Here is an 11,454-nt window from a genome sequence, read left to right on the forward strand (position 1 = left end):
AGCTTTATTTCGTCGTGACATTTGGGGGGTGGGGGAATATCAATATTAGGGGGCAATTCATAAATAGGAAGGATCAGATAGGTTTTTCTTCTCTGGGAAAGAGCTGGGAACGGTGCCATTCCTGAAACTCACTCAAGACAGGTGCAAGGGGAAATAATCCTGTAATTACGGTTGGGAAACTGAGGCCAGCGAGAGAAAAGAGGTGCCCCTTTGGAAAACAGAGGGGAAGTAGCCGGATGCAATTACACACTCACACACACACACAAATGTAACTCCTTGCAATCAACTGCTTCTTAAATTTGCACACACACACACACACACACACACACCCAACGAGCGGGAGACAATGCAAAACATTCACGCCTCCAACAACCCTTGTGCATTTTCAATGAACCACTTGCCTGCACCAGGCTGACCTCACAATTAAGGGGAGGGGGGGTAGCTGCTGCTAACAGAACTAATCACTAGAATTCTTGCTTCATCCCCCCCTCCCCAATTTAAAATGATGGTCAGGGGGGAGCAGCACACCCCAAAAGGCACATCCTGCAAATTGGGGGTGGGTGGGTGGGAGGGAGCTTCAGCCCAGCTGAATTACCGACTCTACACTCCCCCCCCCCAGCCTCAATTTTAATCCCTAAAAATGAGAGCTGGGTGGGGGGGTGAATATACCACCCACCCGCGGCCTGAAATACGTGGGAAGGGTCTCTGAATTGCTAAGGCGCCCCGGGCAAGCAGGTTATCGATCCCTTTGCAGGATCTGAGCAAAGGGAGGGGGCTGAAAAACTCGGTCAAATGGAAATCCTCCCCAACCGGCAGCTCTCCAGTTGCGCCAGGCTGCCGGCCGCGAGTCCAGCGGGGCCGCGGCCCCAAGGCGCGCAGAGGGCGCCCGGTTGGAGAAGGCGGCTGGAGAGTCAATAACAAGGCCATCTGCTGAGCCAGGGAGAGAAAAAAAGGGGGGGGGCGCGGAGGAAAAAGAGCCGCCGAGGAAGGAGGGAAGGGAAGGCGAGAAAAAGAGGGGGGGGTCCTTCTAGGCAGCCCCCTCCCCGATTAGCTAGAAGCGGTTTGGGGGGGCTGGCTTTCCCGGCTGGGCGAGCTCCCCTCTCCGAGATCGGGGAGGGGGTGTGTGAAGGGAGACCCCCTCCCCAGGAGGGAGGAGGAGAAAAGAGGGGGGGTCGTTCTCTGCAACCCCCTCCCCAATTAGCTGGAAGCGGGTTGGGGGGGGGTCTTTGCTTCTCCAGCTGGGCAAGCCCCCCCCCCTCCGAGATCTGGGACGGTAGGGAAGGAGGAAGGGAAGAGGGAAGGGAGACCCCTCCCCAGGAGAGAGGATGAGGGGGAAAAGAGGGGGTCATTCTCTGCAACCCCCCCTCCCCAATTAGCCCCCAGCCGGGCAAGCTCTCCGATTTCTGGGACAGCGAGGGAGGAGGGGGGATTAAGGGAGACCCCCTCCCCAGGAAGGAGGAGGAGGGGAAAAAAGGGGGGGTCGTTCTCTGAGACCCCCTCCCCAATTAGCTGGAAGCGGGTTGGGGGGGTCTTTGCCTCTCCGTCTGGCCAAGCCCCCCCCCTCCGAGATCTGGGCCGGTGGGGAAGGAGGAAGGGGAGAGGGAAGGGAGACCCCTCCCCAGGAGGGAGGAGGGGAAAAAGAGGGGGGTCGTTCTCTGCAACCCCCTCCCCAATTAGCTGGAAGCGGGTTGGGGGGCTTTGCCTCTCCGGCTGGGCAAGCCCCCCCTCTCCGAGATCTGGGCCGGTGGGGAAGGAGGAGGGGAGGATTAAGGGAGACCCCTCCCCAGGAAGAAGGAGGAGGAGGGGGGAAAGAGGGGGGGTCGTTCTCTGCAACCCCCTCCCCAATTAGCTGGAAGCGGGTTGGGGGGGCTTTGCCTCTCCGGCTGAGCAAGCCCCCCCCTCCGAGATCTGGGATGGCGGGGAAGGAGGAGGGGGGGATTAAGGGAGACCCCTCCCCAGGAAGGAGAAGGAAGAGGGGGAAAGAAGGGGGGTCGTTCTCTGCAACCCCCTCCCCAATTAGCTGGAAGCGGGCGGGGGGGGCTGGACAACCCCCCCTCCCTCCGAGATCTGGACCGCTGGGGAAGGAGGAGGAAGAGGGTGCCAAGCGAGACCCCTCCCCAGCCCAAGGGGAGGAGGAGGAGGAGGAGGACCCCTGCCCGTGTTTTGCCCCTCGGGGGGGGGGGCGCCGCGGTACCTCTCTCCTGCGGGGGCCGGGAAGGAGGCTGGCTGCGGGCCGGCGGGCTGGCTGGGGCGGCTGGCGCTGGAGCCCTCCGGACTCCGCGATGGGCAGCGGCGGCGGCGGCGGCTGTGCGGCGGGGCTGGCGACGACCGGCGGCCTGCTCCACGGCAGCCCGTCCTTCCTCCTCCTCCTCGGCCGCCCACCGGCACCGGCTCCTCCTCGCAGGCGGCCCCTCCGGCCACGCCTCGCGGCAGGCAAGTAAGAAGGCAGGAGGAGGGCCGGCTCCGGGCGCTGCCAGCCGCTTCCTGCAAGTTGCAAAGGCTCGGCGGCGGGTCTCTGAGGACGTGCAGAGCGCCCGCCTGGCCCGGCCAAAGTCTCTCGGCTCGGCCACCCAGCGGGCGCGAGGCTTCCGCTCCGAGGGTCGCCTCTGGGCCTGGGCAGAGTGCCCCGACCCTGGGCAAAGGATCGCCTCTGGGCATGGGCAGAGTGCCCCGACGCTGGGCAGAAGGATCGCCTCTGGGCATGGGCAGAGTGCCCCGACCCTGGGCAGAAGGATCGCCTCTGGGCATGGGCAGAGTGCCCCGACCCTGGGCAGAAGGATTGCCTCTGGGCATGAGCAGAGTCCCCCGACCCTGGGCAGAAGGATCGCCTCTGGGCATGAGCAGAGTCCCCCGACCCTGGGCAGAAGGATCGCCTCTGGGCATGAGCAGAGTCCCCCGACCCTGGGCAGACGGATCGTCTCTGGGCATGGGCAGAGTGCCCCAACCACCTGGGCCGAAGCAAGTCCACTTTGCTGTGGCCACCCGCTCCCCAAGGGCGTGTCCTCTGAGCATGGGCAGAGTGTTCCATCCTGGGCCGAAGGGAGTTTGCTTTCCTTGGCTTTGCTGGGTCGGTCACTCCCCAAGGGCATTTCATTTCCTCGGAGCATGGGCAGAGTGCCCCGATCCTGGGCAGAAGCAAAACTGCCTTTGGTTAATTTGGGGCAACAGCTCTGGGCATGGGCAGAGTGCCTGATCCTGGTCAGAAGCAAGTCAATTTTGCCGTGGTTGCAACTCCCCAATGCCATCGCCTCTGAGCATGAGCAGAGTGCCTTATCCTGGGCAGAAGCGAGTCTTCCTTTGTTAGTTTGGGGCATCACCTCTGAGCATGGGCAGAGTGCCCCGATCCTGGGCAAAAGCGACTCTGCCTTCATTATCTTTGCTGTGGTCACCGCTTCCCAAGAGCATCGCCTCTGGCATGGCCAGAGTGCTCGGATTCTGAGCAGAAGCAAGCCTGCCTTTGTTAATTTTGGGCCTTGCCTCTGAGCATGGGCAGAGTGCCCCGATCCTGGGTAGAAGCGAGTCTGCCTTCCTTTCCTGTGCCGTTCTCCCAAATCCAAAAAAGGATATGGAATAGAACAGAACAGAACAGAATAGAATAGAGCTGGAAGGGACCTTGGAGGTCTTCTAGTCCAGCCCCTGCTCAAGCAGGAGAACCATACCCTCTCATTGGGCCACCAGAGGTGATGAATACTTTTTTTTTTTAACTTTCATGAGATCTGTTGTATTAACCTGACATGGTGGTTATTACAAAGCGCCAGCATTCTTGTGAAGTCAGTGATATATATAATGCAATAGAGTAGAGTAGAGTAGAAATAAGAATAGAACAGCATAGCATAGCATAGCATAGAAAAGAACAGAACAAACAACAGAATAGAATAGAATAGAATAGAATAGAATAGAATAGAATAGAATAGAATAGAATAGAATAGAATAGAACAGTGGTTCTCAACCTGTGGGTCGGGACCCCATTTGGGGTCGAATGACCATTTCACGGGGGTCGCCAAACCACACTGTCCGCCATTTTTTTCCCTTTTCCCTAGCTGTCCTACTCCCTCTTATTGGTGGCCACACCCACTTGGGGGGCACCACAACATGGGGAACTGTATTATGGGGTCACGGCATTAGAAAGGTTGAGAACCACTGGAATAGAAGATAGGAATGGAATGGAATGGAATAGAATAGAATAGAATAGAATAGAATAGAATAGAATAGAATAGAATAGAATAGAATAGAATAGAATAGAATAGAAGATAGGAATAGAATAGAATAGAATAGAAGATAGGAATGGAATAGAATAGAATAGAAGGGAAGAGAAGAGAAGAGAAGATAGTAATGGAATAGAATAGAATAGAATAGAAGATAGGAATGGAATGGAATAGAATAGAATAGAATAGAAGATAGGAATGGAATGGAATAGAATAGAATAGAATAGAATAGAATATTGGAATGGAATAGAATAGAATAGAACAGAACAGAACAGAATAGAATAGAATAGAATAGAATAGAAGCTGGAAGGGACCTTGGAGGTCTTCTAGTCTAGCCCCCTGCTCAAGCAGGAATCCTCAAACCAGAGTTGAACCCCAATCTTTCCACCTTCCTCCTGCGCTGTGGCCTCCGGAGCCACACAAAGTTCTTCAGAAAAAGAACTTCAGAGCTGTGTGTAGGCCCAGCATTCCCCCCACCCCCCCCTTTTTTTGGGGGGGGGGAAATGCCATCAAAACAAAAGTTAACTGACAGGCCTGCAGCAAAATATTGCATTTTGGGGCTCTTTATGAGATGCTTTTAAATGATTTGCCTTGCTGAAAAACTGAATTGGGAGGCAGGTGCTCCTGCCTTGCTCGCCCTGGGACAGGATGGGTTCCAATGTTACCATCACTTGGATTCAGGATTAAAATGATTTTCTTTCCTAAACAGGCTAATTGTGTTCTCTGAGCTTGTTTGTTTTCTTGCAGACGTTTTGTGACCCAACTAGGTAACATCAGTGCTAGAACAGAGGGGGGGCTGTGGATTGGAGGAGGAGGAGAACTGTGGGGGTCCTTGCTACTCTCTGAGCTGGGTGGTTTTCTTACAGACATTTCATCACCCAGCTAGGTAACATCATCAGTGCTAGAAGGGAGGGAAATTGCTGGAAAAAGGAAGAGAAGGAGAAGGAAGACTGTGGAGTCTTTGGTGCTCTCTGAGCTGGGTGGTTTTCTTGCAGACATTTCATCACCCAACTAGGTAACATCATCAGTGCTAGATGGGAGTGGGGTTTGCAGGGAGGAGGAGGATTGTGGGGTCCTTGGTGCTCTCTGAGCTGGGCGGTTTTCTTCTAGACGTTTCATGACCCAACTAGGTAGCATCATCAGTAATAGTGCACCATAAAAGAGAGGAGAACCATCTGGAGCTAACCAAGGACTTATGGAATGCTGGCTCAGGACTCCTGGGAGTTGAAGTCCATAGGCGGGAAAGGGGGCCTACTCCTGGCCTAGGCTAGGATATCAACCTCCGAGAATGCAGCTGCCCACCTCTTTTCCTGCACTGGGTGATAAATGCTGAACCCTGGCGGCTACACAACACCACTCCCAATCCAGGGCTCGAACCCCCCCCCCTGCCCACCCAAGCACAGCTGGGAATCGCAGCCGTAACTACTCCGTTGCCTGAGCGTGTGGAGGCCCGTCCGCTCCCAGGAGAAGACTCTACGTACCTCCTCAAACAACGGCCTTTTTCGGATTTGCAACAGATCTCCTGCACCGCTTCAAGCGAAACGCAAGGCCCTTTCCGAAGACGGCCTCCAAGGATGGATCCAGGTGCAAAGGTGCGGGAGGAAAAGAGAAAACAGCCGCGGTTCCAGGAATAAATGGCAGGTGTGTGAACACACCCAGGGGCAGGAGCAACCAGGTGTGACCGAGGCGGATCCTCGGAAAGACGCATCCCAAGGCTGGAGAGACCATCCAGGCATCCGTCACCCTTATAAGGAACTTTTCCATGGAGATCGCGATTCCAGGGGTTCGGTGGCTCAGCCCCCCCCCCCATGTTTCAAGCCCCTCATGATTCCTCTTGGAGAATCCACGTTCCAGATAGTTCTCGACTTACAACAGGTTCATTTAGGGACTGTCCAAACTTACTACAGCACTGAAAAAGGGGACTTAACGACTGTTTTTCACATTTAGGACCGTTGCAGCTTCCCCGGGTTACGTGATCAAAATTTAGACGCTTGGCAACTTGACTCGCATTTATGACCGTTGCAGTGTCCCGGGGGGGGGGTTTCGTGTGACTCCTTTTTGCGACCTTCCCACCCGCAAAGTCCACGGGGAAGCCAGATTCACTTAACAACCGGGTCACTCACTTTAACAACTGCAGCGACTCATTTAACAACCGTGGCGAGAAAGGTCGCAAAAAGGACCCAGCTAACAAATGTCTAGCTGTTGTGGGTTGAGCTGTGGCCGTAAGGCGAGGACCAGCTGTTATTACAAATCAGATGAAATTAGTCCTCATTTCTAGAAAGTCTTCTTTGAATCAGAACAGAGCTGAGAGGGACCTTGGAGGTCTTCTAGTCCAGCCCCCTGCTCAAACAGGAGACACTAAACCAGAGGTCTTCAAACTTGGCCCTTTGATGACTTGTGGACTTCAACTCCCAGAAGTCCTCAGCCAGCATGCCTGGCTGAGGAATTCTGGGAGTTGAAGTCCACTCTTAAAGTCTATATCAGGGGTCTTCAAACTTGGCCCTTTGATGACTTGTTGACTTCAACTCCCAGAATTCCTCAGCCAGGTACCGCTGGCTGAGGAATTCTGGGAGTTGAAGTCCACAAGTCATCAAAGGGCCAAGTTTGAAGACCCCTGCCCTATACTATTTCAGACAAGTTTTTGTTCAATCTCTTCTTGAAAATCTCCAGTTATAGAGCCCCCACAACTTCTGGTGGCAAGCTGTTCCACTGGTTAATTGTCCTCACTGTTAAGGACGTTTCTCCTTCATTCCAGGTTGCTTCTCTCCTTGATCAGTTTCCATCCGTTGTTTCTCGTCACGCCTTCTGGTGTTTTGAAAAATAATTTTGACACACACACACACATCTTTGTGGCAGCCCCTCAAATATTGGAAGACCGGCTATCATGTCACCCCTAGTCCTTCTTTCCCCTGGACTTCTGTGTCTTTCCATCAAGCACAGCAAGGGATCCATGACAATTATCCAGTTATGACAATTAACTGGATGAAATTTTAATTCCGTCTAATGGATTGAAATGATTTAAGGTCTGATATTATTTTGTCAGCTTAAAGAGATTGATTAATTGATGGATTAGATAGGTATAGGTTAGATCAGTGGTTCTCAACCTTTTTAATGCCGCGACCCCCAACCGGTCGTAAGTTGAGGACTACTCAACGGGTCGTAAGTCGAGGACTACTCAACTGGTGCAGCACCGTTTGCAGAATGGGACTTTTGGCGGGCTCAGCAGGGCAGAGACAGCCTGGACAATTCCTATTGGCTTTGGAAAGCCAATAGAATTAGACTCTATTTAAGAGAGTCTATTCTATTGGCTTTCAAAAGCCAATAGAATAAAAGGGAGTAGCACAGGTAAGGAAAAGGGGGAAAAAATGGCGGACTGCGTTGTTTGGCGACCCCCGTGAAATGGTCGTTCGACCCCAAATGGGGTCCCGACCCACAGGTTGAGAACCACTGGGTTAGATTAATATTTTATTTTAAATAGGGGAGATTAGTGGAAGAAGAAATAAATAAGATTTATGATAAAATTAAGGAACTAGAACAGATTTGGAAGGGATACCTGAACTGATAATGTCTTTACTTAAAGTTAATTTGAATACGGTATTGTGAATTTATAAAGCCTTAAATCGGGTCTAGGTTGAATAAATCTAAGCTAGAATTGGAGATTTGAGGGAAAAAGAGAGGGAACACTTGACGTATTGATTGAACTATGTATATATGTTTTGTTCTAGGATGTTTGATTACCCCAGCACTACGATGTGCCCTGAGTATTTTTCTTTTTAATGCTTATGTCATATATATTTTATTATTAATTATTTTATAAGTTGTAAAAATTTGTTTAGGTTTTTTAAAATTATAGATAAGCCTGTAAGCTCTGGGAAGCTCGGGGAGGGGGGAGGGGGGGTTTGGGAGGGATGGGGGAGGGTTGGTTGTTTATTTGTAAAACTTTTAAAAACTTTTCAATAATAAAAAAAAAAGAATTAAAAAAGAAACCCAATAAAATTTGTTTCAAAAAAAACAAAAAAAAAAGGACCGCAAGGGATCCAAAGGTCAGCTGGGCACACCGATCAATTTTCCAGCAAGGCAGAGCAAAGGTCTGGCTCAACTATCAATTTGCTAATGAGGACTTTAATTAAGGTGCCCTTTTTTCAAGGCAACGAGCCACTCCTAGGCTGGAACCAGGTTGTAAAAAGCTCAGCAGAAGAGGAGAAGAAGTGGCTGAAATATACAAAAAACGAGCTGGGTGGGGTTGTCCAGACAGGAAGAGAACAGCTGGAGGGTCAGAGACGAGACACAATTCTTTAGGGCGTGTGTAGCTTTATGTGCTTTGCCTGACAGGTCTTACAGGTCTCTGCAAATGGAAACTGGGAAGAGACCGTAGATCAGATGCTCTAATTCTTCAATCTGGGGTTCAAAGGGAAGATGGGATCTTGGGGTTTGTTAGGGATCTTGGATGTCCCCTTATCTGTGGGGTCCCTCTCTGAATAGCTGAGTTGGAAGAGATCTTGGAGGTCATCTAGTCCAACCCCCTGCTCAGGCAGGAAACCCTATACCATTTCAGACAAATGGCTGTCCAGTCTTTTCTTAAAAACTTCCACAGTTGGAGCATCACCGCTTCTGGAGGCAGGTTGTTCCACTGGTTAATTGTTCTCACTGTCAGGAAGTTTCTCCTTAGTTCTAGGTTGCTTCTCTCCTTGATGAGTTTCCATCTGTTGCTTCTTGTCCTGCCTTCAGGCGCTTTGGAGAATAGCTTGACTCCCTCTTCTTTGGGGCAGCCCAAGAGATACTGGAAGACTGCTGTCCTGTCCCCCCTCGTCCTTCTCTTCATTAAACTAGGCATATCCAATTCCAGCAGTCATTTTTTGTATGTTTTAGCCTCCAGTCCCCTAATCATCTTGGCTGCTCTTCTCTGCATTCTTTCTAGAGTCTCAACATCTTTTCTACATTGTGGTGACCAAAACTGGATGCCGTATTCCAAGTGTGGCCTTACTAAGGCCTAGTAAAGCGGTATTAACCCTTCACCTGATCTTGATTCTATCTCTCTGTCAATGCAACCTAGGAATGTGTTGGCTGTTTTTCAGATAAGATGTTGGTGAGGAAAATAGGAGAAAGAACAAATCGATGTAAGATGTTCCCTCATTCCAGAACAAGGTCAGAACAGGGAGCTTATCAATCCTATTAATAAGCTTCTTAATTTGAGGCTAGAGGTCATTGATTAAAAAAAATACATTAAAAAAATCAGCTGATGGAAAATCTTCTAGACTCTGAAGATATGATTCAGTTACCTCAGAATTACTCCACCAAAATGAGGAGAAACATTTCCTGGTCTGATAGCAAAGCTGGTCCAATGTCCACATCAAGCTTCTTCCATAAGCCGACTTCTGATTATACCGGTGGTCCTTGACTTATGACCACAATTGACATTGCTAAGCCAGACAGTTGTTAAGTGAGCTTTGCCCCATTTTATGACCTTGCTTGCCACAGCTGTTAAGTGAATCACTTCAGTTGTTAGGTCGTTAAGTGGCTCCGCCCTTGACTTTGCTTGTCAGAAGGTCACAAAAGAGGATCACGTGTCCCCGGGACACTGCGACCGTCATAAATACGAGTCGGTTGCCAAGCGTCTGAATGCTGATCACGCGGCTGTGGGGAATGCTGCGATGGTCGTAAGTGCGAGTCGCTTTTTTCAGTGCTGTTGTAACTTCCAACGGTCCCTAAATGAATCATTGTAACTTAAGGTTTACCTGTATGTATGCAGTCCTTGATTTACGAATGGATATTCGAGTCGAAATTTCAACAGACCTGGCTTGTATATTGTCTAATTGCCATTTCACAGCTTATACAGAAACAAAAGCAGATTTTCTCAAACTAACAAATACTCCATATAATTAGATAAAAGGCCTAGATCAGAGGTCCCCAACCTTTTGGGCACCAGGGACTAGTTCCTTGGAGAAAGGTTTTTCTGCAGACCGGAGTGTGTGTGGTTTTGTGTGCTGCCTACATCCCACAGATGGGGCTTTGCTTCTTTATGTGGACCGGTTGCTGGTGTGCAGCCCAGTACTGGTCCGCAAACCAGGGATTGGGGACCACTGCCTTAAAGCAGAGATCCCCAAACCTTTGGGCACCAGTGACCAGTTACGTGGGGACAGTTTTTTTCCACGGACTGGAGAGTGCGTGGTTTTGTGTGCTTCCTGCATCCCACAGATGTAGCTTTGCTTGTTTGTGCAGACGGTTGCTGGCGTGCCACAGCCCGTTACCAGTCCACAAACCGGAGGTTGGGGACCCCTGGCCTAGATATTAATCTGTATAACGCAGCAGTTCTCAACCTATGGGTCGCGACCCCATTTGGGGTTGATCGCCCATTTTTCGGGGGTCGCCAAAGGCGGCAATCCGCCATTTTTTGTGGCGCCGTGCACGCGCGCCGCGCATGGGCCGCCGCCGCGCATGGGGGCGTCGTGCATGCGCGTCGCGCATGGGGGCGGCGCCGCGCATGCGCAGAACGTTTGTGTGACGGGGGTCGCCGTCACACAAACGTTGAGAAGCACTGGTATAACGTTTATTCCATACTCACGAACCAACATATTTCAAAATGTAACCTACAGCTTATGACTTCTTCACTTCCTCACACCTTACAAAACTGATACATGTTTCCATCATACATGTACCGTGGTATTATATGCTCCTTTCATATACTCGGTTTCCCCAAAAATAAGATCCAATTGGAAAATAAGCCCTAGCATGATTTTTTCAGGATGCTCATAATATAAGTCACACCCCAAAGATAAGCCTCAGTTAAGATCGCCAGACAGACAGACAAGACGCATTTAGTACCGTATTTTCCCAAATATAAGCCCTAATGCATCTTTTGGAACAATTAATATAAGACCCAATCTTATTTTCAGGGAAACACGGGTATTTTTCCTGGTTTTATCCATGTACTCGATGCCAGCAGTCCCAAACATTTCCAGCTTGGCGGCCCGGCCCGGTGAAGGGGTTGGGCATGTGGGTGCACACAACTCCATTTATGTAAGCAGCATGCACGCGCACCCTCCACTCACACAAATGGAGCTTGGCACCTGAGTGGAGATTGCTTGCACTGGCGTACGAAGCTCCACTCGTGCAAGCGGAAGGCGTGGTTGTGGCAGTCAGAAGCAAAATTGGAAGAGACACAAACTGTTGTGCACTAAGAATACTGGTGTTCTTCTAGGTCAAAAAGGAACCAGCCGATCTGCAGTTTTCTGCAGGGATGTTCTACGGA

At 50.8% G+C, this 11,454-nt stretch overlaps 1 protein-coding gene across 4 annotated transcripts in view; it reads right to left on the reverse strand.

Annotated features, from left to right (window-relative positions):
* Window positions 1-5,820, reverse strand: part of SMOX (spermine oxidase) — a 52,688-nt gene extending 46,868 nt beyond the window's left edge. For 3 of the 4 annotated variants that reach the window (XM_039368403.1, XM_039368404.1, XM_039368401.1), the window contains exon 1: window positions 5,687-5,820. The gene's annotated coding sequence lies outside the window, so the exon portion shown is untranslated. Of the gene's footprint in view, window positions 1-2,194; window positions 2,389-5,686 lie in introns of those variants that run through there. The other variant, XM_039368402.1, reaches the window with a different exon arrangement.
* Between the last annotated feature and the right edge of the window lie 5,634 nt (window positions 5,821-11,454).

This window comes from Crotalus tigris, unplaced genomic scaffold, assembly GCF_016545835.1.
Source record: "Crotalus tigris isolate CLP2741 ecotype Arizona unplaced genomic scaffold, ASM1654583v1 scf7180000020772.518028, whole genome shotgun sequence".
NCBI classification, from domain to species: Eukaryota; Metazoa; Chordata; class Lepidosauria; order Squamata; family Viperidae; genus Crotalus; species Crotalus tigris.